The 26,308-nt window shown below is 36.0% G+C and overlaps 1 protein-coding gene and 1 long non-coding RNA gene across 9 annotated transcripts in view; one reads left to right on the forward strand and one right to left on the reverse strand.

Moving 5' to 3' along the window:
• Positions 1–26,308, forward strand: part of dnc (phosphodiesterase dunce) — a 142,802-nt gene that overhangs the window by 74,407 nt on the left and 42,087 nt on the right. For 2 of the 8 annotated variants that reach the window (XM_036819822.3, XM_036819823.3), the window contains exon 1: positions 4,292–4,492. The exons of the other annotated variants lie outside the window; for them this stretch is intronic. The gene's annotated coding sequence lies outside the window, so the exon portion shown is untranslated. Of the gene's footprint in view, positions 1–4,291; positions 4,493–26,308 lie in introns of those variants that run through there. 8 annotated transcript variants of the gene reach the window in all.
• The window catches only part of LOC118878160 (uncharacterized), a 91,885-nt gene continuing 80,170 nt past the window's right edge, over positions 14,594–26,308 (reverse strand). Inside the window, exon 3 of the long non-coding RNA XR_011604815.1 lies at positions 14,594–15,193. This is a non-coding gene — a long non-coding RNA (uncharacterized lncRNA). The remainder of the gene's footprint in view (positions 15,194–26,308) is intronic.

The following is a 26,308-nucleotide window of genomic DNA, read 5'->3' on the forward strand; positions in this document are numbered from 1 at the left end:
TCATATTTCAATAACCCTTTACATTACGAGATGTCTTTTGAGATTCAATTTAAAACAATTTTCTAAAAAAAAATAATAATCAGAACAAGTACAATATAATCTTCCGTATATTATTTATGTTTTCTGTAATGACATTCATCCCTAAGGGCAATAAATTTTAAATGTTTAATATTGAAAGTTTCCGTGATGATGTACCCGCTGGTACCATTCCCTCTGGGGATCTCTCTTCTGCGATATCTATAATTAAGTTGTTAGAATTCTATTCATAAACTATACTTCTACCCGCGAGTTGTGCCATTTGTTTAATAAAGCATGACCGAGTCCCCATGCAAAGCGAAGCTTATCTAACTGAAAAAAAAGAAAACAAAACGCGAAACAGAAATCAGCAATGAGTGAAAAAAACTACGTTCAAATTGCAAGCAATTTTGATAGCACACGATCTGCTGGCACATGCGATACAGAGCACACGTTCTAATGAATAACCCAAGAGGATCAATCAGAGCATGTGATATTCATTAGTTTGAGCAATGTAGAAATTAAATTCTGGACCATTGAAAACCGCACTGAAAGGAGTCATGGGACTTTAATTTATACTGTTTGGGGTACTACGTCTTTAGAAAAGGTTTTTATTATGACGAAAATACGTACTGATTTAAATTTATGAAGGCAAGATAATGCACCTGCGTTTAAGGTTGTTGTTTGTTGTTACTTATTAATTTGCAAAATCCGAATTTCTTTAAATACAAGCAAAAACAAACCTATCATACTTGTAACTGTTTTATTTAAATAGTTTTTCTATATTTGCTTTTTAAAGATGACAAAGTAATACTTCAATCATACATTGACCTGTAAAACCAATCGATAGCACCAATTATCAGCCGTTTTCCATCTCTATTAATGGTGAAGGGTTAGAAACCAAGTGATTAACGTATGAATACCGAACGAATATGTGGATTAATGGACTAACTCAATTACGAACGGATCCGCAAGCAAATACTCGACTTAAGGCATTCCAATCAGACGGATAATACCCTGCTGGCCATTATGCTCGATGAATCGACCAACCCCCCCTTTATTTTCGACCCCATTTTCCCCGCCCATGTTGGGTTTTCTGCAATCGGTAAGCTGCTTGCTGTGAAACCCACTTGGGACTAATTATTACTTGGCCATCCTGCCATATATCCTTCAGAAATCAAAAGAAAGAGACGGGGCAACTGTCGGCACTCGTTGTGAAAGAGAAGGAAGATGTGGGGGGGGGGGGGGGGTTCTCAGCTCAGGTGGCGCTGCTGCGACGTCGGCAGCGACGTCGCCAGAGAAAAGCGAAGAGAAAAGCGACTTTTCTTTCCTTTCTTTTTTGTTGTGTTCTGAGCAATCAAATTTTAGGCGCAGATTAGAATGCTGCGAGGTCAAAGTTCAAGGTTGCACACCCCTACAAAAAACACTGGGGGGGCTGATTTTTGCAACACCCGCTTAAACCACTCCAATCCCATTTTTTTTGTCGTCATCTGTTTGTTTCACATTTGGCAATTAGCATTTAACGCCTGTTATTTTCCTTTCGTATTAATTGCGTAAAATGTTAATCTGCTCAACTTGTCACCGAAATAAAGTAAAGAACAACAAAGGCAAACAAAAACCTCAAAAACCCGAACCCCAACATAAGCAGTAGCATCCAACGTATCCAATAAGCAGCTGGGAATATAGCCACCCACTTGTTTTCACCTCCTCGAGCACTTCAAAGGTCGTTGATGATGGTACAGTGGTTACTCGGAAAGGCGACTATGTAAATACTAATCCTATTACTAACAAAAAACATTTGTCTCTTAATTAAAAAGATGATCCCCCGAAAATACATTCTATTCTCACTACATGGAATAAATAGAGCAATTATTGATAATTGCTAGTAAAAAAAATGAACAGTTGTATTTTATCATTTATCGATATCTTGTGAGCTATAACTTTCATTGAGACATCGATAAGATTTTTAATTTTTCATTTAAACTAGTTTTTTCGACTCTAAGTAAGTTTTCAATGAGTCTACTGAATGCTATAGAAATATAATAGTAATAAAACATCTCAATTTATGATTATCGATAATGTATTATGCCCATGTAACAACCTGTAAGACCTGCTAATTAACTATTTACTCCCCTTTTATCTTTCCAGGTAAGTCGATTGTGTGCACTACCTACATTGTAATTAATCGAACATCTTCGGTAAGCTTATTTGCATCGGAAACTGAAAACAAAGCAATGAAAGCCAAACAATAAGCTGATTTGCAAATTGCGTATACGCCATGATGAACGGGTAAATTTTGTGATATTGGGCATTCAATTTGGGAACTCATGTATACATATAAACAATAAGTGATTATTGCCCCAAGATGCGGAATAATATACAAGTGCCTCATTAAATTTCTGGTTTTCTCCACTATTTGTGCTCTATTTATAGAGTGGCTTAAGTTTATATATTATATTTGTTGGGGGCCGGTCAGCGCTATTGGTATGCGGTTTTTTTTAGCTGGTTCTTTGATAAGAAATTCACTTTTTTTGTTGCTGCTGGCTGATAAGAGTCAAAAGAGTCGGCACGCTTTGTAGAATCCACCGAAAGCCCCCCAGAAAAGCAAATAAGTTTGGGGCTATTGTCGTTTTTACTTTTTATCACATGCGATAAATGAATATGGGGAAGCAGCCAAAAGATTAGCGAACCTATAATATAGAACACTGGGCTATATATATTTGTTTTTAGTATATACATAGATCTTTAAAAATCCTGAACAATCGTTTTATCGATAAAGCCTCGATAGAAAACCTATCCCTGGCATTGCAAAACCTGTCAAAGCTTCAAAAACAAAACTATTTGACAGTCAATTAATCTGGGAAAATTGCCATTAAATTGATTGCACATTCGACTTGATTGCAGAAACCAGAAAATGGTTTAATTTATTAAGCTGGCAAAGTATGACACCCAATTTATGGCTGCATAAATCACACAAGTGTACTTACACATGTGTATGCAGATTTTACATGTGTCTGAATTTCAATTCCCCGAACAACAATTTAAAAGTCTCCCTCTTTTTTTTTCCTATATGTGCTATATATATACAATATATATCTACATACATACTGATGTATTTTCGCCAGACTTTTTTGCACATCCCCATTTTTTTTTTCGTTTTCCGGCACTTTTTTGAGTCATTGTGCAAGAAGTTAAAAAAAAAGGGAAAATAATGAGAAAAAAAAGGAACGACGACGCTATGTCTGCGCGATCTGCTTGTAATTGGATTTCCGCTGTTTGCTGAAGAGAGAGGGCAGTACTGCTTACAGGGGAAGGGGGAAAGAGAGGGCGCCACTGTGCGAGCGAGAGGGCGCCAGGCAGCGGCAGCTGTTTGATGATGAATCTCAAGTCGCTGTCTCATTACAACTTTCAATTTCAATTGCTTCTTTTGCTTCTATGCGCCCTCTCTTTTTCGCATTAGGCTAAGCATCTACGCTGGCGCTTATTTTAGGCTACACTGGAAGAAAATATTATTTAATTTTGATAAAAATATCATTGAAGTTATGAGTTCATGGTCAAAATAACAGTTTCCTGTACTTTTTTTCATTAAAATTATAACTTGGAAAGTTAGATTATGTTTCAAGGATCTAATTTCCTAAAAACTGCATTAAAAACTTTAAAACATATAAAAAATAAAACACAGAAAAACTGTTCGATTCAATACTAATTTTTAGGTAAATCTAGTTATTTTTCAACGAGGAAATTATGTTAATTTTCCGTTAGCTAACCGTTTGTTTCTTAAAAAATAAATACTTTTTAATCATGTTTAAATATTGAAATGTTATTTCTTTTATAAACAGAAATAATCATATTGCTAAAATCTAGTCAAAATTTGTTAGAGCATTTCTCAAGCCCTATTATTATTGTCAAAATTCTTGGAGTTAATTTTTCTATTTGGAATTAGCTTCTCTCATTCGAGATTTTTGAATAAATAAAAATATTTGCCTTAGTCAAAATACAATACCATACCATTTTCCACAAGATTTTCAAAACTGTGCAGTTGGTTTTCTTAACAAACCACATAATGATTACTCATAGCTGATTGCAAAGAATTTCTCTCAGTGAAATCGGCCCCTCTCGCTCGCACTCGTTGGCTGGCCGGCCTGGCTCGCCTTCGCCTCAATTCGAATTCGTTTTTCGCCTCGCTTCGCTTCGTTTTTCGCCGCCAACTGCTCTGCCAGCGGCGACTGCGACGCCGGCGCAGGCAGTCGTTTTCGCTTTCGCTTCCATCGTTTTCAACGTTTTCATCGTTTTCATCGTCTCCGTCATATAACAACGTTCGCCGTTCGCTCCGCACACACAATTTGCGTTTAAAAAAATTGCGCAAAAACGCCAATCGCGAAATTCGTGAACAATTCCGTAAAACGCCTAAAATCTGACCAAAAAATCGCGAAATAATCTGGCAAAAAAGCAACAAAATAAAAACGGCGAAATCGAAGTGTGTGCATAATATTAAGGCGAAGAAGAAGAAGAAGAGATGATAGAAGGAGGCGAAGGAGGTGCAAGGAGGACGGGGGGATGAAAAAGGGTGGAAAAGCACAATTGCAAAAGGCGAAAACAAGTGGAACAGAACAGACAAATAAACAAAACAGAGAGGAAGATGTGGGGAGAGAGACAGGGAAGGAGAGAGTGGGAAAGAGAGCGAGAGAGCAAATGTAGAGCAAGAGAAACAAAACATATCTAAATTAATTAGAAAAACGCAAAAACAAATGTTTAATTAAAAAAACTAAATTAATTGGGAACACAAAAAACCAAAAAATATTTAGGTAAAATAACTAGTAACAAGATTAGTTATAAAATCTAAATACAAAAAAAAAAAATCTAATAAAATTATATAAATGAGTATCTAAAATTAAACACATTCCAATTAAATAGGAAAATAGGAAAGCAAACAAAAACCAAACACAATTAATTGGATAAATAAAAAGCATGCTGAAAAAATGCCAAAAGACAAACAAAAAGCATTAAAAAACACCCCAACTGCTGACAAATTTTAATGTTTTCAATTAATTGCTGCGGCCCAGTTTAAAAGTTGCGATAAAAAAAAAACCAAAAAGCAAAAAAAAAAGGAAAAAACATTTTTTCGCCGGCCGCACGAGACGACGCCGGCGTCGACGTCGGCAGAGCAGCGATTGTTGATTTTTATCAGCGCAACAACTACAAACCGAAAAAAAAAATGTATCACACAAACAAGCAAATGGAAAATCTTTTTTAAGCCCACACAAACATGTTTTTATGTTTGGCTCTATTTTTTTTAGACACGCGAGCATTTGCTTTTTTTTTTTATTATTTTTTTGTGTGTCTGATAAGAAGTGTTAAAAGGGGTATATAAATTATGGTACAATTGTTTACAATGGACAAGCATGATTATAATTGATAAGTAAAGGAACCGTATTATATTTTCTTACCATGCCTTTATTTTTAAATTTTTGAATTAAAACCAATTTTTTGATAACCCCTCTTATTTACTAAGTACTTCTAATACTCGTATACCAAATTTCATATGAATCAAACAAATAACTCTACTGTATTTCGAATGCAATACTTTCTATTATGTGGCAAATAAAGTCTAACCTTGTTCAATTTAAAAAACATGTGAAATATACATGTTAAAAATTGTTTGACTTTGATGACCTTGATGTTTCTTTGAAATTGTTGCTTTAATTTGTTATTTTTTTTACTCCCATATCATATAAAATGCAATATGATAAACACATTTCTTGATGAATCACTTTTTTATAAGATGATTTTTTAAGCATATGTATACCAACTTTCGTATTGATAAATTAATATTGGTTGATCAGTCAGAACTTTCTTGGAAACTTTTGCTTTTACTTATCTTTCCACCACTCTTCCTTTGATTTTATTTTCTATTTCAACTAATTTGATAGTATCTTCATGTCTTCCTTTTTTCCTGTTGTGCATTCAAACGAAAACGAGAACGAAAATCAAATCAAATCAAATTGAATTTTCAGCTCTCGTTTTCCACTGAATGGGATCCTTCAGACTGTCTCCCTCTCTTTCTTTTGGCCCCCTATACCCATCTCATTTTCGCCCGGCAACGTTGCCGCTTTTCACTGCGAAAAGTTTAACTCCATTCGGGCATCGGGCGTTGATTTTCTTAAATGTAATTTACCACGGGTCCAGCTTTTGGTTTCGGGTCCCTGTCCTGGTTTTCCCGATTTTCCCGCTCTCCCATTTTTCCCGGTTTTCCGCCCTTCAAGGCGCACGCCCCCAACATTTATCCTATTTATTCTCGAGCCAAAATTCTATTTGCTGCTTGGCTTGGCCGGCGCAAATCGAAATCAAAGCTAAAATTGTAAACAAACGGATGGAAGAAAATCTGGAGTTAACATTCTGTTTTCAACGAAAACCAACAGCTCTTCGCCTACACAAATTAAAAGTTTTTCCTTGCTTACACTGGAAAAAAGCAGAATTTTATTTATAAATTTGGGTCAGTCATGCTTAATACAAACATACTTTGATTTAAAAGTTTTTTGACTTCGAGTTCTATAAATAAAATGTGCAATTTGGTTATCCTTTATAATATCTTGGGGCTATAATTCCCAATTGGTAATATTTTTTAATTTATCCAGAGTTTATTTTCATCATAATTTAAAATGTTTAGTCAAATACGTTTTATTTTAAACGCTATCAATGCATTAATAAGCTTACACCCTGTGCTTTTATATAATGAACTGAAGATAAACTAGATAAAAATTTAAAATTTCAATAAGGTGCTTGATATGTTGTAGTAAGCCCCGTTCTTAATTCCATTTGGGTGGCCTCCCCAATAGATCGTTGAATAATATTCTGCTCTGTCACACACGAAGTGGGCAATAATTCCAAGTCGTACTTCTGGTCACGTATCGGCTATTAATAAACACCCGAGACAACCCACGGAATTCCAAAGCGTCTTGGTGGCAAACACTATCCCCCTTTCCTTTTCTGCAGCCTCGATGATCATGCAGTGGTTATATTTTTATGGCCATGGCTATACTCTTATTTGCCACTTTTATGCATTTTGCTTAATTCATTAAATTGTGATGAAGCTGTTAAAGTCTATAAATAGTTGCAATATTGGCTGAGTGCATTTTTATGACCGCGAATGTAGGTGGTGCATTGTGGGGAAGACGAACTATAGAAGAAGAAATCGAAATACAATTTTTTTTAATGAATTGATGGTTTATTTATTCAATGAAATAATATAGAATTTAAAAAGTTACATAAATTTTGGATAAATAGAAATTTTTTTTGGGATAATATGGACCTGGTACATTAACCAAAGAGGATCCAATAACGCCCAGTAAAAAAAATTCCCAATGAAAGAAAGCCCACTTTAAAATTAAATGGGTAATTTTTCAAATGGAGTTATTTTCTTTGGGGGTTGTTGCGTGTACCCTATAGGATCTTTTTAAACCCTTTAGGTATTATGATAAATATTCCTCTAAAACGCCTACATATTTATGGACGCCACTGTGAACTGCACAATACCATCGCATGGTGGAAAAACCAAAGGGGCGAGGTTCAAGTGATCGGATCAGATCCGATTCGATTCGATTAGGTTCGATTCCATTTCGATGCGATTCGATTGGATCGCTTTGTTTTGTTTGGCGCCGTCTGAGTCTCTTCAGACTTACCGAGATAATCGGCGGTGTTTCTAGCCTTTTATGGCTCACTGTGCCGGCTAATTGTTGCTGCAGCTGTGCCTTTCCATTAGCATTTAAATATTGATTTATGGCCGCGAGTGTTATACAGATTTATGGCTAATATGTGTCCCCGCGATTGTTTTGGTAGCTTTGAGTTTTTTGGGCTTCTCGAGAGGCTATAACTAGTGCTATCTCGTTTTAGCCATAAATCATGCTGAAGAGTGCTCAGTGGGTTAAGCAAGACAAAAAAGAAAGGCAAAAAAAAAAAGAAACGGAAGGGTGTGAGCCGCTTTCGTCACTAGAATCGCTTTGCCGATAAGCCATTATCTAATTGATAGCAAATTGCTGACTGATGTAAACGATTGAGAACCGCTCGTTGTCGGACATTTATTTGATTGATTAATTGATTGATGGCTGGATGCACTCAGCTGTGATTGACTAAGCCGAGGGGTTCTTTTTCTAGCTATTTGTGCACGGAGAGAAATTAAATGTGGAGTTTTATGGCAATTACATTTTCTAGTTATAAAACACTTACTGAAAGGGGTGCTAACTTTAGGGTGTAAATTATATCCAACATTTATTTAAGGGATGCGTAACGTGCATGTACATATACATATATAAAATTTGATTTTCAAATTGTAATAACTTTTTTCCTTCAAAGAATTTGTGGATTAAATAAAATGTTATGCATTTTTTCCAATGCCTTTTCACTTTTCCCGGTTACACTTTTTTATGTGTGTCCCGACATTTTTATGCAGTTTTATGCGATGATTTATTGGCCAATTGCATTAGCATGCCGTCCTCTTTTGGCGCCCACTGTGTGGTTGCAGATTTATCGATTTTGTTTGGCGGTTTTCGCAGTTTGGCTCTAAAACTCACTGACAAAACACACTTTTCACCGCCCAACGATTTTCCGCCTCTTTCGGCTGTGTGTTTTTGTGTGCGTGAGTTAATTTAAGCCTCTTTTTTTTTTGTATTTTCCTACCACCCCCCTTATGTGCGATAAAATTTTTATTTATTGATTTTCATTTATGTTTTCCTTCCTGGAAACAGCTAAACAGCTGCTACACTTTACGACTCACCCACCGCCCAATTCGCATCTTCAATCTCCATAACGGTAAGCAATGGGAATCTGTATACCCGTCGCTTTCTAATGCCCATATGCCCGTCTCTTTCGCGTCGAGCAATTACGCGTTGTATGGAGTTCACCGCAAGCACATAGCCCCCTCTCTTTCCGCCGGCGCAAGGCCATCTCTTTCGCTCGTTTCTCACTTTTATGATTCCCATTTCCAGTTCACCGGCATATTGGGAACTCCTCCGATTGGGGGCCATGAGGGGTTAAGAGGTTTGAGGTTATGTTATGGGCGAGGTGATAAACTTTTCGACGCGCGCTAATTGGATAACTCAAAAGTTTTGATTAATTCGATGCGATAGCTGCATGCAATGAAAGGTCACATACATAGGTTACAAAAAGGTTAAGGAGGAGGCACCAAAACGATAGTTTTTAGAGAAATTTCGATAGATTCGGGAGTAAAGCCTGTACGATAGTTTAAAACGATAACACAGAGAGACATAACAATGTTATTATGATGAACAAAATCTCATTAAATTGCAATTATAAACGATTTTCATGTTTAATTACAAACATGCATCAACCTTATTTGCTTAATTGTATAAATTCCTTAATTAATTGCTTTTTTATTGTTTCCCTTTCATATTTTTTTGTGTCATTTTCTAGACCCCCTGTAAGCCCACCCTTCAATTCCTTTGAAGCACTATTTACATTGAAAATTCCTGTGCAAGTAGAATTTTTCCCAACATTCCTCGAACAGACGCAGCAAATAATTGCGAAATGTCAAGAAAAACCGTCGAGGAAAATGCGCAGGAAAATGCTGGGTCAATGTGTGTCTTTCAAGGGGGGGACTCATAAGCAGGGGGAAAATAAGTGAGTGTCTACCTATTACTATGGAGTAAACATAATTGAACCCAAAGTAAATTGAAAATATGTGAGAGAATATTGAGGCTCTATTTTACTAAAAGAATTTGCAAAAATGCTTCCTGTTGCTTCTCAAGAAATTAACGAAAAAGAATGGGTGGGCAGAAACTAGGTCGCCTTTGGCTCGTTCTATTTTCTTTATTTTTCTCATTTCCTTGGCGGAATGAGAAATTTATGCCGCTTGCAGCTCAGGTGGAAAAGAAAGATTTCATTTCTTTTTGCGTGTGTGTGTGTGTGTGTGTGCTCCTCCTGGGGAGCCATAAAACTGTTTGGCGAAATGAAAATGAATCGTCTAGGGGCATAAAAAAAGAGAGATCGCTGGAAAATGGAAAGATATAAAAGGAATATTCAAATAGAAGCCGACAAGGCTTTAATCGCCTTCAAGGGCTTAATATTAATTAGTTTTTGAGCCGGAAATGTTCTACAAGTATTCTATTTTTGTATTAAGAAGTATGGATTTTAATTTCCGTTTTCCATCACATAATGTTTCCTGAAAAATCCACATCAATGTCAAAGATTTCAACTCTGTCGAGCGGATGTGTCTTTGTCTCAAACGGACAGTTGATTTGAAAAGCAAAATAAATGTAGGACAAGTTATATTCTATATAACTGAAAGTGTTCGCATTTATCTATTGATAAACTGACCCAGACATTTTTTGGCTACCGAATCCATTAAACTAGACTTCGATAAATATTCCTGTTTTAGGTTTAATTACTTTGCTGTTATTTTTTTTTCATTTTCATGATCGTTATAAAGTTAGTTGCCCTCATATCTGCACCCAATAATGTTAGGGTTTTACAATCGAGAGAATGAAAATGAACTCGCTAGACAAACGACGCAATTTACAGAACCCCATTTATGAACCTGGTCTGAGTTTTATGGTCGTGGAAATACCGAACCATAAGCCCCCATATAAATGCTATTTATAAGGTCTGGCTTTTGAGGGAGTTTATGTGATGGCAGAGTCGTATCATGTGTGTGTATGTGTTTTCTTCGGTACTTTAGAAATTATATATGTTAAATCGCTAGTGGTACTTGTTATACATATTTTTTAATAGTATAATTGGGATTAATGATTATAAAATATGTAGTTTTCTAGTATTGAATAACTTATACAATCACATATCTTTGACATCGAAATTAGAGTGATTAGACATCAGAATTCAATTATATATATTTGTTTATTCATCACACTTAATAATATTATAATAATGACAATTCTCCGCCTTATTGATGTTATTTTAGCACCCACATTAACCCTTTTTCAAAAAGACTCGCTTTCCGAATTTGTTTACCAACTGCGAGGTGCGATTACGATTATTGTTGAACCAATTTTGCGAAGCCCCCAATTAGCCGGGCTCATCGGCTGCCGTTTTACGATCGGATCCGAGTTAATTGCCCGATCTTTATGGCCTAATGACCGATCATTTCTGCCATATATCTGTGGCCCAATATATAATTATCGATATAGCGTGGTGCGATGCAACTTTGCCTAACGCCAAAAAGGTGTGTTTTGAACCTTTTGGACCCAACTGTACCATCTCGGGGGACCATCAATCTGTGTTAAGGAGCAACAACTGTCACTCTATTTGCTTGCATCTCGTGTTTTTTTTTTTTGGACTGGTGGGAAAGGAAAACAAATTTCCATTTGCCATTCGCTTCGTTTTCTTGTTTTCTTTGGTCCTTCGTCTCCTTTTTGGCCACTGCCAGTGCTTTTGTCTTTGAGCCAAAGTTGTTTGGCGAAACTTTTGCACAGCAGCCAAAGCAAAGTCCCCCCATTTTGGTCCCCTACCCACAAGCTCTTCTCTTCCTGGGTCAGGAAGTATTTTGAAATTGCATAAAGTCGCTTTCAGAGCAAAGATTTCAATTAAAGTTGTTCCTCCTCTCTTTTTGGGGGAAACGGAGCAGGGATGCGAATTTGATTGGTGCCAGGGTTGCCAGATAAAACTATGAGGACTGAAGGTTCTATTGGGGTAGGTAAAGATACACCTTGAACAGAAATGGAGAAAGAAAAAAAATAACTAGGGTTTTGAAATCACTTGTAAAGGTGTCCAAAAGTATGCAGTGAATTAAAAAACATTTGGTATCTTTTAAAAAAAAAGTTGATAACAGCCTTACACCTTCGTTTTAAAAAGATCATATTCTATTATACTACTTTTTCTTAATCTTAAATATTAATTGAAGTGACAAAAGCTACGGCACCCATAAGTTTCTTAAATAAGTATTACTCAATTGGTACAATTGGAATATCATAAAGATGAAATAGTTTTAACTGCACGGGTATTTAAACTTTATATGGCTGAGACTAAGTTGGCTGGTCTACCTTATTTTTTCGCTGTTTCCTCTCGATAACGATGTGTGAACTTATTGAAAACCCAAAATTTGTGGTCATTAACCACCACCTTCAGTTCCATATATATCCTATCATATCCGGTTCTGAAAGACAGAGACAGACAACGGAAGGAAAGAGAGATAGAGAAGACAAGAGATCTAAGTAAATAAAAACGTGAACTGCATTGCATTAAAGTTGATCTAATGACCGAATACGTGAGCTGACTTATCAAAAGGTGATATGGCAAAGGGCGGGGGGCGTGACCATTAATGGCTGCAAAGCGAATTAGCCAAAAAAAAGTACTGAAAGTATATATAAGAAACGGTAGAGTGTTGGTTCTTTAAAACAAGAAATTAAAGAGAAAAAATACATACAGCGATAGGGCAATTTACATTCGCTTTTTGCCCAGGCACAATCGAATTATTACATAAAATCCACGAGCCAAAGAAGCGTAACTCGAAACCCCCTCCCTTGCCAAATAAAATTAAAGCACTTAAAAAATTTTCATTGCATAAATTTAGGGGGAAATGGGAGGGGGTCTGAGCGTTATGAGCTCTCTGACGTAAAAGCTCGCACACAGATACGCAGATTGTCGGCAGCATCGCATAAATATTAATAAAGACATCAAGAATTGATTGAATCGAAAGCGAAAAGCGAACGCACTCGTGAGCAATACGTGAGGCATTACGTAAGGCGTTACGAGAGGCACTACGTGAGGCTTAGAGATGGACACGTGACAGCCGATACATTTAGCGATTGGGCAATCGAAAAAATTAATTTAATCGAATCACTAAAGTTTCGTTTAATCATTTTAGTAATCTTTAATTATTGCTTGAAATAATGGAATATTTTCCCAACACTGTTTTCGGTATTTTTAAATACTTTTTCGAAAAAATGGAAATAATTTGTCAAAATTCTTTTAAGTTGAATACAGCAACAAAATTTATGACTTCTTAAGCTAGCAATTCGTGGTTGGGCGAAACTTGAGGTTATTTTTATGCCCCAAAAAAGCAACCAAAGAATTGTAATAATTTTCTTTATCCCAAAATTTGTTGCCCCTTTTTAATGGTATTTTTTGAGGGTTTACAAGTTGTCTCCTAATGAGTTTTGTGTGCTTAAATTGAAAATTTCAACTTGAGCAAATACAAAACACACACACAGAGTTTTAGTGGGGGGGAATGGGGATTTGAGGGATTTTCGAGGGGGTGAAAAGCTGTAAATTGTGCGGTCGGCGTTTCGGGTTCCCGAGTTCTTGATTAGGCGATGCTTCAGTTGATAAACTTGCCCGAAAATGCCCCCCCTTTTTTGCCCACTAAACCCACACATTTGCTTTTCATATGGAAAATTTCCCTTCCCATTTTTTGTGTTGAAAACTTTTTGGCACAAATATTTTTATGTAAATTGTTCCTGGCATTTATTCATTTATATAAGCATGTGCGTTTGTGTGTGGATGGTGGTCTCACATATGACACATGTATATTGTTCTTGACATTTTCATAATTTAACTTTAACTTTTCCGAAAAAGAGAAAGAAACAAAAAAAGAAGAAATATTTGACACAACACTTGACTTGCAGTTCATTTGAAAGTTGATTAGTGAGCAAACTTGTTTTCCATTTCCCCTTTCTTTTATTTAGGGGCTCCTTGTTTTCCCCCGCTTTTCCCAGCTTTTCTTATATTCTTCTCGAGACATTCTTCGTTTATTCTCAAGAGACTTTTTTGAGATGAGAGAGACGGCTCAAGCACGTTTGTTGTCGTTTCTTCTTGCCTTCAACTTGATGTTTTTATTTTCTTTTGGGCATTTTTGTTAATGAGTTGTTGGAAAATAAAGGAAAAAGGTAGAGGAAGTGGATAAAGTTTTGAGTTTTTTTGTGGCTAAAAGAACTGCGCAATGCTCTTACCACTTGGAAATATATTGTGTAATTTTTTGGGGTTCTTAGGGATAGCTTTTTGTGCTATTGTGAGCTGGCCAAGGGACAGTTAAATGTATTCTGTTCTGACGTAAAGAATATATTTTAAGTGCTATAAAATTTGTATTTTCCTAACACCTTTTTTCCCCCAAGATTCCTTACTTTTTTCGTAATATTTTGTTTTAAGCTAGGTTTTATTATAATATAGATATGCCCCGACTTTTTCGCAGGACATTGACAGCCAGCAAAACTTATGCAAAAATGGCACATAAGAACCAGATCTTCAGGTGGAAGGGGTTTTTCCAAGGGCCTGAAGAAGAATAAAAGGAGGCAGGACAAAAAAGCAACGACAACACTTAATGTTGCATACTTTTCGAGGTCCTTGTGCTAGTAACGTTTCCGTTCATTCTACTTTTACACTTTCTTTGATTGTGTGCGCAAAGAAAAACACACGCATACACACATCCTCATGTGATTTTCATGCCTACCTTGAAGTTTTCTCCACTTGTGGCTGCTCATTTTCCTAGTTTTACAGCGATAATTAAATATATATATATTTTTATATATTTAAAAAAGTTGGAAAAGACTAAAGTTTATAATTTGAACCTTACAGTTTATGGTTTTAAAATGCATTTTCATACTTTTTCGTATATTTTTCAAAATTGTTTCTACATAAATTCGTTCTGTACTTTCTAAGATCTTTCTACTCCTTATCTATTTTGTATTCCATTAGCCTGCCGCGTGTCGTGTGCTTTTGTGAATTTTCATCTGCTTTGCATCCGCTCAATTCAATTCATCTCACATTTCACCTTTCTCCGGCTCCATTCTCCCATTTCCCCGGCTTTCCACCGCTTTTCCCTTTAACAACTTGCGACACTTCTTACACTTGACTTTTCTTGTTTCGCATTGTTCTTATCTCACTTGACTCTGGGGCTCTATCTGTGCTTTTTGCACTTTTGCACTTTATTACACTTCCGCTTTTCCGATTTCAGCGCTTTTCTTTTGCTTTTCCGCATTTGGTTGTGTGCGTTCGTTGTGTGTGTGTGGCGCCTTAAACTATGCTATGATTTTTTCATATGCACTTGTCTGCCGTCTGTTTGTATTTTATTTTTCATATTGTAGTCTGGATTGGATTGCGACTGGCACTTTATTTGCGGCTCGTAGTTCTCTCCAATTTTCTCCTATTTCCAGAGCCTTTGGCAGCTTCTTTGTCTGTCACTTTTCTGTCTGTTTACATGTGTGACACGCAGGCACTGAAAGAAAAATCGGTTCAATTCATTAACTAGAAGATAGGGTTTCAGATAATCCAATAATAAATACAAATCTGAAGTTAAGTTCCATAAAATCAGACCTTTTGATATGTTTAAAATGAAATTATTATAACATTTAATAAACGAATGTGGAAATAAATCGGACCAAAATATTTCTTATTTTTTCCTGTCTTCCTTTTGTAGTCACATTGTGAATGAAATGGTAAAACGTGAGTGGGTGGAAAACCCTTTTATGGAACTGTGTGTGCCATCAAACAGAAATATATATTAATATACCTCAATGTGACCGCATTTATATACCTCTCGCTGTCTCTCTCGCACGCCCGTCAAGCTGTCTCCCTTACTCCTTCCACGTATTTGCATTTGTATTAAAAACGCTTAAAGTGGAATTTTATTTCCTGTTTCGCCTCCTTAACAGCCTCTCTTGGCCCACTTTGTGTGGCTTCTTCTCCGTTTATTGCTGCGTCCCTCGCTTTTTGTATTTCTAATGCCATTTTCATACGCATTTCCTCGCTTTCCCTCGGCGCTTGAAATATTTTTATACGATATTTTTTATATGGCCAAACAAAATTGCGATGATGTGAATGTGAATGGGAAAGCCAAATCGATTTGAAATATAAGAAGTGAACAGCATTTTCACCAGAGATATAAAGTATTTTAACAATATTAATTTCGGTAATTCATAAGCAAATTTTAAATAATTGGTTTTGTGTTACATTGTAATAATTTAGATAATAAATATATATCTAAAGATATTATATAATGTTTAAACATAATTACAAATGATAGATGATAGGAAAGACTGTAACTTTTGTCATTATTATTTATAGAGTGTCACTACTATTATTTCGAGCACATCTGTGCTTTTCTGTAATATACCCAAACCTGCGAAAACATTCGTTTTATCTAAAAGCCTTTTGGCGCAGACTGTACCGGCTGGGCTGTGTGTCTGCCCTGTTTGTGTTTTTGTGTGTGGTGGCAACTCTTTTATGTTTGCGGCGAAATCCTGCAGGGATTTCACCTACTTATCGGGGAGGAGGCCCCGTCCACTCTACTCGCACTCATCATATCATTCTGCTCTGCTGCTCGCCGGGCATTTTCAATTTCTTTTCATTTTGCCGTTTTCATTTTCGTTATTTGGTATTTTTTCCTCGTTTTTTTTTTTTTGCCCAGCAATCAACGTGCTATAAAAAGCCATAAGCAGGATGAAGCAAGTGGGTGTTGTGTAATGGTCTTTATTGTGTCTGTTAACGGATTTTGCAAGAGATTGCCACTGGCCCACTTTTAGACATCGCCGGCTTCCCTTGTTGCTTTTAATTTTAATAAATGCTCAGCGGCTTACACAAATCATCGCGCCCGTGCTTTAAAAGCATACTTTGGGGCTTTGGCCACACTACAGTGTTGCCATAACGATCAATTAAGGGCTTTAAGCGGCATCCACACATGCGTGTGTGCATTAAATATGTAATCACCTGACCGGGGTTAATTATGCCCGAAGGTAAAAGGCAATTGGCTTGGCTTAACTTCCTTCGCCCGACTTGAGCCATCAGCTTTTCCACGCTTTTCGCCGACTCGTTTTCCCTCTGCTTTCCTGCTTTCCCGCTTTCCCGCCATTTTTGCGCCAAGGTCGTCATCATCAACGCTTTTAAAACATTTAATTTTAATTTAATTTATGCACACACTGACAATCCACCATCATTTCCACCTTGTGGCTGCTCGACGCATCTCAGTTCACCGCACACCACGCACAGCAAAAACCACCCATCCACTTGGCCAAACGAGCCGGGAAAACCACCCGGCCACCCAAAAACCACCCACTCAACCTCAGTGGGCGAGTGCATTAAATGATTATCAACTAATTAAGTTGCCTGGATCAGCGAGCAAATGAAAAGCACAAAACGGTTTCAATTTTGTTGCATAATAACTTAATAAACAAATTCAGTCCTTAGGGGAAATCGAATCACAAAAGAGAGCAAAAACTATTTTAAAACAATGAAGAGAAGTTGAGCTAGGGAAAATAAACTGATTAAAAGTAGAACAAATGGTTTTTGCTTAAATTTTACATCTTGGGGTAAAATGAATCTTAAATTGTTTGGTCTGTCAAATTCTTAAAATACTAGAAAAAACTTAAATTATTCTTTCATTTCATTATTTGCTGAGAACCAGAGTTCAGCTGATTGTAAAAAATTAAAGCAGCTATAAAATATCCATGGTTTTTACTTACTTTTAAAAGACAACTTACAACTTAGTTTTATTTTCTGAGAAGAATGCTACCTGTGCACTTCAACTTTTTTCCATGTATTGCACCAATTTATATGTAAAAGCAAATTTGATTTGCAAAGAAATTCCTTTCTCGCTGTTTTCCAGCTTATTTTCAGTTAACAATTTCGTTTTCACTTTTGTTTAAACATATTTTCCCCGCTTTAAATGCGGGTGAAAAAATGCCTTTGGGGAAAAATTCGGTGAAGGATAGAGAAAAACATAAGAATCTATGGAATCTTTTTGTGCAATTTAACTGAAATATTTTTGTATATATTTAAGTAAATATTCATCTCTAAAAAATTGCCTAGAAGTAGGCTTAAAAATATAGTAATGTAAATGTGCAAATAATGTTTTATACAACCTACACTTCGGTTTCTTTTTAAATGATTTCAAATCAAAACGCTACGAACTTACTTTAAATAGCTAGAAATGTAGTTTTGTAAATAAAAATAGAAAGTTCTGTATTTTTCCAGGTGGAGTTGTATTTTTTTCCAAAAGCTGAGTTTTTTTGGTACCGTTTCGCCAACATTTTTATGTTCAGCCTTTTCCATGAAAGCTATAACTGCTTGCAGTTTATAACGCCTCACAAGTGCTATCAATGTGCTGGCACACACATAGATACCGACACACGCACACGCTTACATAGCCAAGCACACAGATACACAATACACACACACACACACATTGGGAAAAGCTTTGGCTTTGAGGCTGACTTGAGTGCTCATGCATTTTTGTTGCTCAGGCATTAGTACAAACACACATTCAGACATCGGACAGACAGCACATCCAAACAAGCACACAGATACAAACACACACAGGGGTACAGATACATATATAGATACAGAAGGGAACACAGATACACACACACACACATAGGCAGCCGATTGTAGCTACAAGCATAATCGTTGCTTATTGGCAGCTGCTGCCTGCCATTGCCAAGCGATAAAGATGAAAACGCTGATGGCGCAACTGTGCGAAAGAGACGGCCAGCGGGGCGGTAGAAAGAGAGGGGCCGATGTTATGGCCCTGTTCCCCAGCATCTTCGCTTTAACAACAGTCAAGTGTGAAAAATCAAGCTAAAAAACGGGAGTACTTTAAGACCAGTTAAAGCTTAATTCTGTCTAAAAATGTAGCTATCCTTAGTGATATGCCATGAAAAATATGAAAAAGGTAAAAGCTAAATTGTATCTAACAAATTTAGAATGCCTTAAAAGGTCGTAAATGCTTCGAAATTATTATCTTTTTAATTAATGTTTAACATTTTACGCCAATTCTGATTGAGTAAAACATTTTTAATTTTAAAAGATTTATTATCTCTGGAATTTTATATTCCCAAAATAAAAATAAACGTATAACTTTTCACAAAAATTCTGATTGATTAAAATATTTTCCAATTTTAACACATTCCCATTGCATTTTATATTCCCAAATAAGCTGTCAAAATAAACGTTTAGCATTTCACGCAAATTCTTATTGAGCAAAATATTTTCCAATTTTAAAAGAAATATTATCTCTGGAATTTTATAATCCCAAAAAAGCCGTCCAAAATAAATGTTAACGTTTAACATTTCACGTAAAATCAGATCGATAAAAATATGTTCCAATTTAAAAAGATTTATTATCTTTGGAATTTTATGTTTCCAAATAAACTGTCCAAAGTTATAAAGGAAAATACTTTTTGCTTAAATTTGGTATTTTTAGTTAAAAATGGTATTACCATTTTTTAAGAAACATATTTCAAGCTTGTTCTTTCTATTCCAACTTTATAAAAGGCTGTTTCCCCGGCCAAAAAGCAACACTTTGGGCGCTTGATGAAATTAAAGCAAATTTCGCTGATGGAACGCCACTTGCACACATACACACACACAGACACACCTGACTTTTAGAGACCTCCCCTTTTGGGCCCCCAAAACCCCTGGCCTTTATATATAAAGAATACTTTTGGGCGGCGTTTTCACTGTCACATTTAATTGAGTTTCCCTCGGCTGGCGCTAAAAGCAACGTCATTTACGGAGCCCCCAACCCGTGGTACAGTTGAACATTTTTAAGATGCCTCAGCTGTGGCCTTTCTGTCCCAGTTTCTCACCCACCTCCAGTCCATTTGGTTCATTGTTCTCGTTGGCATCATTTAATTGTCAAAAGACTTCTTCCTTTTTATCAGGGGGATGTGGCCGAGAAAGGGGGCGATGTTTGCTGCGAGCCATGCCATTTTTATGACTATTCCCATGTCCAAGGAAAAAACAGCGAACAAATTCAGCTGTCTGTCCGCCTTCGCTCGAGAAATAGAACAGGAGACTAACATTGAAGGCCAAAGTAGGAATGTCCTATTTTTTGTATTATTTATTTTTATGTATATATTTTATTTAAACAAATCAGAAATTTTTTAACCTAAGTTTAAGTTGCACAACTCAGGGTTTAAAGAAAAACCAAACGCGAATTCTTCAGGATCGTAAGATTAAGTAATAAAAAGCGTAGTTCCAATGCCAAATCATCAAATCCTCTTGCAAATATAGAAGAGTTCGCAAAGGGTATTGCAATTTAGCTGTCTGGCGGTGGAATTGTCGGAGGAAAAGAAAAAAAAAAGAAACTTAGAAATGTGCGAGAAGTTCGCTTTGACGTCATCAGTTTGCCATTCAATTTGCAGCTACAAAGGGAAGTACGACTCATAAAGCGAGATGAAAGGCAATCGATGATGGGTAAAAGTGGTCTGGGTTAGCTCGTCATTTTATTGAGTTTCATATTTAGCTTTAATGTAATAAAATTCGGAGAAACTTTCTCGGCCTCCGGCTAAATCAGCTTAAAAGTAGGCTACACAATTTTGCAGGCCAAACTAAAACACACTCACACACACACACACACACTTGTCCACTGCTAACCCGATTTGCCAACACTTTTAGTCTTAATTATATTTCTACATAATTTAATTGCAATCTCTTCTACTGCTTTTTATTTTAGCAGATGAGTGTGTGTGTGTGGGTGTGTGTATTTTCCTTAAAGTGCAAAAAACATTTTTCGTGAATTATGCAAGGGTAGGAGGCCAAAGGGGCGTGTAGGTTATGTGTGGCAAGTGGGGCGTGGCAAGTGGGTTAAGTGTGTTAGCTACAAATTCATGGCAAACAGAGGGAGCTGCACAGTGAAAACTAAATTACAATAAATTTGATTGTCATTTTGACGCCATATCAAGTTGCATTTATTAATTTATTGTGCTATATATAAAAGGATACGAATTCATTTAACTAAATAATATAAAAAAGAAATATGCAATATATATGCGACTGTATTTAATAGGAATCTAAAATTACGTTGAATACTATTCAGGTTTAAATGTCACTTTAAGTATGAAATGAACAAAGGATAATCGTCTTTCTGTATGAACAAGTTGCAATTCTGATTAAAAAAAAATATTTTTGCATACTTTTAGACACTTAAAATGGAATTTAAAAGTGAAAAATTTAAAATTTAAAAGAAAAATTTATGGTTTTAGATTTAAAAATCTACAAAATATTACGGCATTTAAAATGAAAATATTTGTAAAATGTCTATTGATTACGTTTAAAATAATTTCTTACCTAACAAAAAAAAAGTGATAGCTAAGGCAATTTAATAATCAATTTTATTGTCCTTTTTTTCTTAGTGTAGAGCAAGCGAGAGCGCAGGCATTTGACACACATATGCAAATTGCAACGCCATTAACAACCACTGTCCGTGTGTGCGTGTCTATGCCTATGTCTGCGTGTGCGTGTGTGTGCGTAGTCAATACGTTTTGACACTAATTTGGTCAGCATTTGCATTGAGACCCATTGCAAATGGCATTCGCCAAAGGCCATCGTCAACATCATCGATTTCATCATCAGCATATCGGCATTATCATGATTTGCATTTCCATTTCCAATCACCTTTTCCCGGTCCCCTCGGTCCCCTCGATCCCCCCTTCCCCCTCCAATCAACTTCCTCCTTTCTCAAAACTGAATCTGCATCCCATATCTATCCCATCCGACACAAAAGCCTCAAATTGCAGCTGGGCCAACAAACTGACACATCGAAGGGACAGGAATGCGAACAGGAAATGATGCAGCCTACGATGGGCATTCGATGGTTTAGAAGACTAGGGGGGGGGTAGTAATGCAAGGGGGAGTTAGGAACCTTCAGTCTTGGCCATTCTGAGGTTTGTAAGCTGGCCGAAAAGGCAGGAACACTGTGGGTGCGACCAGAAAAACGCTTCAAGTCCCAAAACGATACAGTACAAAAAATGATTGAGATTTTTTGAATCTCTCAAAATTATTTGATTTATATTTCGTGGAGTTATTTATATATATTTTGTTAACAATTTATAGGAACTCAAATCATTTTCTATATTAATTCAAGTATTAAACATGCTGCAAATTGTACTCCAAAGACTTACTGAAATAAAGACACATTGTGTGCCACCTAAATCACAACGTTTTTTAAATCACTTTAAAATGAAATATTAGATGTCTAAAAGTATGCAACAATATATTTTAAACTCAGAAGTACCATGAATGTATTAAAATAGACGATTGTCTTTTATTCACTGCATACTTTTAGACACCCAAATTTACATTTAAAAGTAATTTCAAAACCCAAGTGATTTCTTTTTAACTGGAAAAAAAAGTTGCTTAAATAAAACCAACGCCATTTAATTACTCATAGTAATTAAAAAAATAAAGCTAACAAATTTGTATTTGTATCTGCATAAAAATGTGGCAAAGCCGGATCTTAATTACTCTCACAAACATTCTGTAACAATTAAACTTTGACTTCCTATTCATGTTTTGCATTTATTACATCTCTTTCAAGTTGTTCTTGTTTCCCTACAAGCTTACAAGATTCTTTGTTTAATTCTAGTTCATTTTATTTTTACTGAAATTTTTCGATTGCAAGTGTAAGCAAACTATGAAAGGAGTCTCTTGGGCCTATTTGAAATTGGGCTTTCGGCCAGCCCCCTCCCTCTTTTTCATTCAAGAAATGCTTTGTGTGCCTGAGAAATCAGCTCATGTGAAAAGTGCGTAATGAATGCAATTCCTGCAATTTTTCCCAAAGAGTGAGGCATGGGCCTTCATGAAATTGTAATATTTCGCAAGCAAATCCGAAACGCAATCATTGAAGTTTGAAGGTTTTCCCTCATGCACATTAAGCATACGCAACGTTGCCGAATAGCTCTTCTCACCCCGATTTTAAATGCTTTGCCAAATATTTTATCCATTACGCCATGCATTTTGGCCTCGCTTTTGAACCCCAACCCCATCCGATCCCCCTTTGGGAAACTATGCGCATATTTTGAAAGATGTTTTGCATTAAGAGGGGTAGCATTATTTATGACGTCGCTGGCAGCGGATATTAGGGCTGATGATAATGATGATTGCGATGGCGATTATGATTACGTTGGGGCTGCGCTGCGCTGATGATGTTGTTAATGGAAGGCACTACACTCGACTTCACTCCAGTCGAACCCACTCTCTACAGCCACTTCTACACACCCTTTAAGGTGCCAAGTAGTTTGAACTAAATTTCGAGTGATGGATGCTGGTTTATGGGGATTCAAGTGGGGGCTTAAGGGGTTTACGCGTGGTTCAAGTGGAGTGCAGCTTTCAGGCCAAGTAATTATCAATCAATTTAATTTATCTACTTTTGGTAGCGAGTTACGTCATGAAATATCACCTGAAAAGTCTTGTGGATAACTTATAAATATAATTTAAGGTGTCCAAAAGTATGCAGTGGATGAATTTATTTTTAAATGATAAATATATATACATATTTACGTATTTTTAAAAAAATCACTCAAAAAAGGTTATAGATAACTTTTAAATGTAATTTAAGGTGTCTAAAAGTATGCAGTGGATTAATTTATTTTACTTCAGAATGTAAAATATATTGTTGCATACTTTTATACACCTCAAATGACATTTTAAAGTGATTTTAAAATTCTTGTAAAAAAATTGATTATGGCAAATTCATAATATTTTTTAATTATATGCTCTCAATTTGTTTAATCTATGTAATATTGGAAATTGCTTCAAAATAATTTTTATAAACATATCGCAAAGTGATTTTCTTACAAAAAATTTAATATTGCATATAGCTGGGGTTTTATTTTGTGATTCCAGTTTTTCGCTTCTTTTTTTGTGGCTCTCTGTTTTTCTTGGCTTTTTTTATACTGTCTGCTTCAATTTGGTCAGCTTTTCTCCACATTTTCCCCTTTTTTTGGCTTTGTTTCTATTCTGTGTGGCGGCGCCGTGCAGTCTGAAAGTTTTTCTTGTTGTCTGACGGGATTCGTATTTCGATTTCTCTCTTCTTTTTTTTTTTTTTGGACAGAGGCAGCATTTTTATTAATGAAACACTGTGTCAACACTCTGGGAGGGAGCGAGAGGGCGAACCGAGAGGGACAGAGAGGCAAGAGGGTGGCGCGCACAAGTACAATGTATAAATATTATGTAAACACGCAAACAATGAAGTGATTTGTTGCTACTTAAATTTAGCCCCCGAGAGGGAAGCAACAACAACAAGGAGGAGGAGGATGAGAAGGGGGTGGTCGTAAGAAGGGGGAGGGGATGCTGCACACACACACAAAGGCACTCATACCCACACAGTTGCGGAAGGGACAATAGAAATGCCAAGAAATCGGAATTTCTTAAGTTGCAACATACAAAATAATTTAACTTTTGTAAATTCATCATTTTATTTGGATATTTTGGAAACTAACAAATGATGATCACTGCTTCTTTAAAATCACTTAAATAGTTTATAAAAGTAGGCTACAATAAAATATCCTTGTAACAAATTTAGTTGCATACTCATAGGCACCTTTTAAATTTAATTTTAACCTTTTAAAATCTTACTTCTTAGCCGTAATAAAAATTTTGCAATGTAAACTGTTCAACAGATCTGTACAAGTGTGCGCCTAGCAAAGTGGATTCACTTAAAAGACTGTTAAAAAGTATGCTATAAGAAAATATTCTGAAAAAGAAATAATTGCATACTCTTAGACACCTTTTACAATTTAATATGATATTTTATTTCATGTCTAAACTGTTGACCACATCTGCGCCTAGCAAAGTGGATTGCTGAATGTAAATTATTTAAAAGAGTGTTAAAAAGTATGCTATAAGAAAATATCATGATAAAAAAATACAATTGCATACTCTTGGGTACCTTTTAAAATTTAATTTGATATTTTTTCATGTCTAAACTGTTGACCACATCTGTAAATGTATGCTTCAAGCAAAGTGGAATTAGTTGCAAAGAAAAGCAGAAAAAGCAACAGAGAGCTGGGGAAAAAAAAAGAATTGAAAGGAAATATTTGTGTGTGTGTGTGTATTGCTGTTTGTGTGTGCTCCGAGTGTGTGTGCGTTTGTGTGTTTGTGAACAGGCGCAGTCGCTGTGAAAGTAGCAAACAGGGCCCAAGGCATTTCTCGAAAAGAGATGGGGTGCTGTTCGCTCGAAAGGAGAAAGTAGAGAAAGCGCGGCCCTGTTTCCAGCTTGTTTAGCAACACTTAGAGAAAAGGGGGGGATGATAAGCTGGCCACAAGTGCTGCAGAGATTGGAGGAAGAGGGATTTGGAGGAGGAGCCCAGGATTCTAAGGGTATTGCAGTGCCACCTGTGATCCACGCTAGATGGCTACATTAAAATAGAATTGGAAAATGTAGCACTCTTTTAGGCTGGGAATCCTTATAGCAGATTAAGTGAGTTTGATAAAGCTTATAAAGGATGCTATATTAAATAGATAAAAAATATTTAACCAACAAAAATGTTTCCCATAAATAATCTTTAAGAACAAAAAATTCATAAATGTTATTTAAAAACCAAATTACAAACTATTTTTCTATCTATCAATTCCATTGCATTTCTTTAGACCTTAGTTCACCACAATTCCTGATGGGATTCTATATTTACTCCATGTTAAAGCTCTCTAGCTAATTAAATATAACTTCTTGTTGTATTTGGCCTAGAATTATTTCTTGAGCTTTACTTGGACATCACTCACCAGTGATATATATAGTAAGAAAAGCGTTTTTGCTGCGCTTAATTCACTTTAGATGCCACTTCTCTCCCGTTTCCCATTTTCCACTGCCTTCGTGGGAAGTTTTCCTGGCCACTACTTTCAGTTTTTACCTCTTGGTTCTTCTTTTTTTAATGCAATTTAAACAAATTAAAAAGTAGTGCGTGTGCCGAAGGCGGAAAAGGGGGGAAATTGCCTGGGGTTTTCCCAGCAGCAGCAGCAGCAGCTTTATCATCTTTCGCATCCATTAGAATTTGTTACGCTTCCTGCCCTCGTTGCTCTATGATAACTTTAATTAAACGCAATTGAGTTGGTTTAAGATTGGCTGCTACCACTTTTTTTTGTCTAAATTAAAGTGGAAATAAAAAAGTTAAAGATAAAATCTGTTTTAATCCTATTTGATTTCAGGTTGGTAAAATTCCAAACTTTTATTTTGAAAAATCAACACAAAAATCATGTTATGTGAAAAGTTTAAAATCCATTTATACTATTTGATTTTCGTTTAGAACTTTGTAGCCAATTATTTTGAACATGTTGTGTGGGTTTTTTCATTTAATCTACAGATTGGGTAATTCATTTCAAAAAAAGGTAAAGGGTTTGGAATTATAAAAAGGTTACATATCTTTTAAAGTACTCTATTGACTATAAGAATTACGCCAACATTGTATATTGTTTACTTTGATCTCTAAGAAATTGGCAACTAAAACCCTTCGAACAACTTGTTGTTGTAACTTTTCCTAGTCTTACTGCCCGGAAAACTGAAACCACCCACCTAATCCCCTATCTCTGACCAAGCCCCTCCCCCAGATTTTCCTTT

The sequence above is a fragment of the Drosophila suzukii genome, chromosome X (genome assembly GCF_043229965.1).
Source record: "Drosophila suzukii chromosome X, CBGP_Dsuzu_IsoJpt1.0, whole genome shotgun sequence".
NCBI lineage: Eukaryota > Metazoa > Arthropoda > Insecta > Diptera > Drosophilidae > Drosophila > Drosophila suzukii.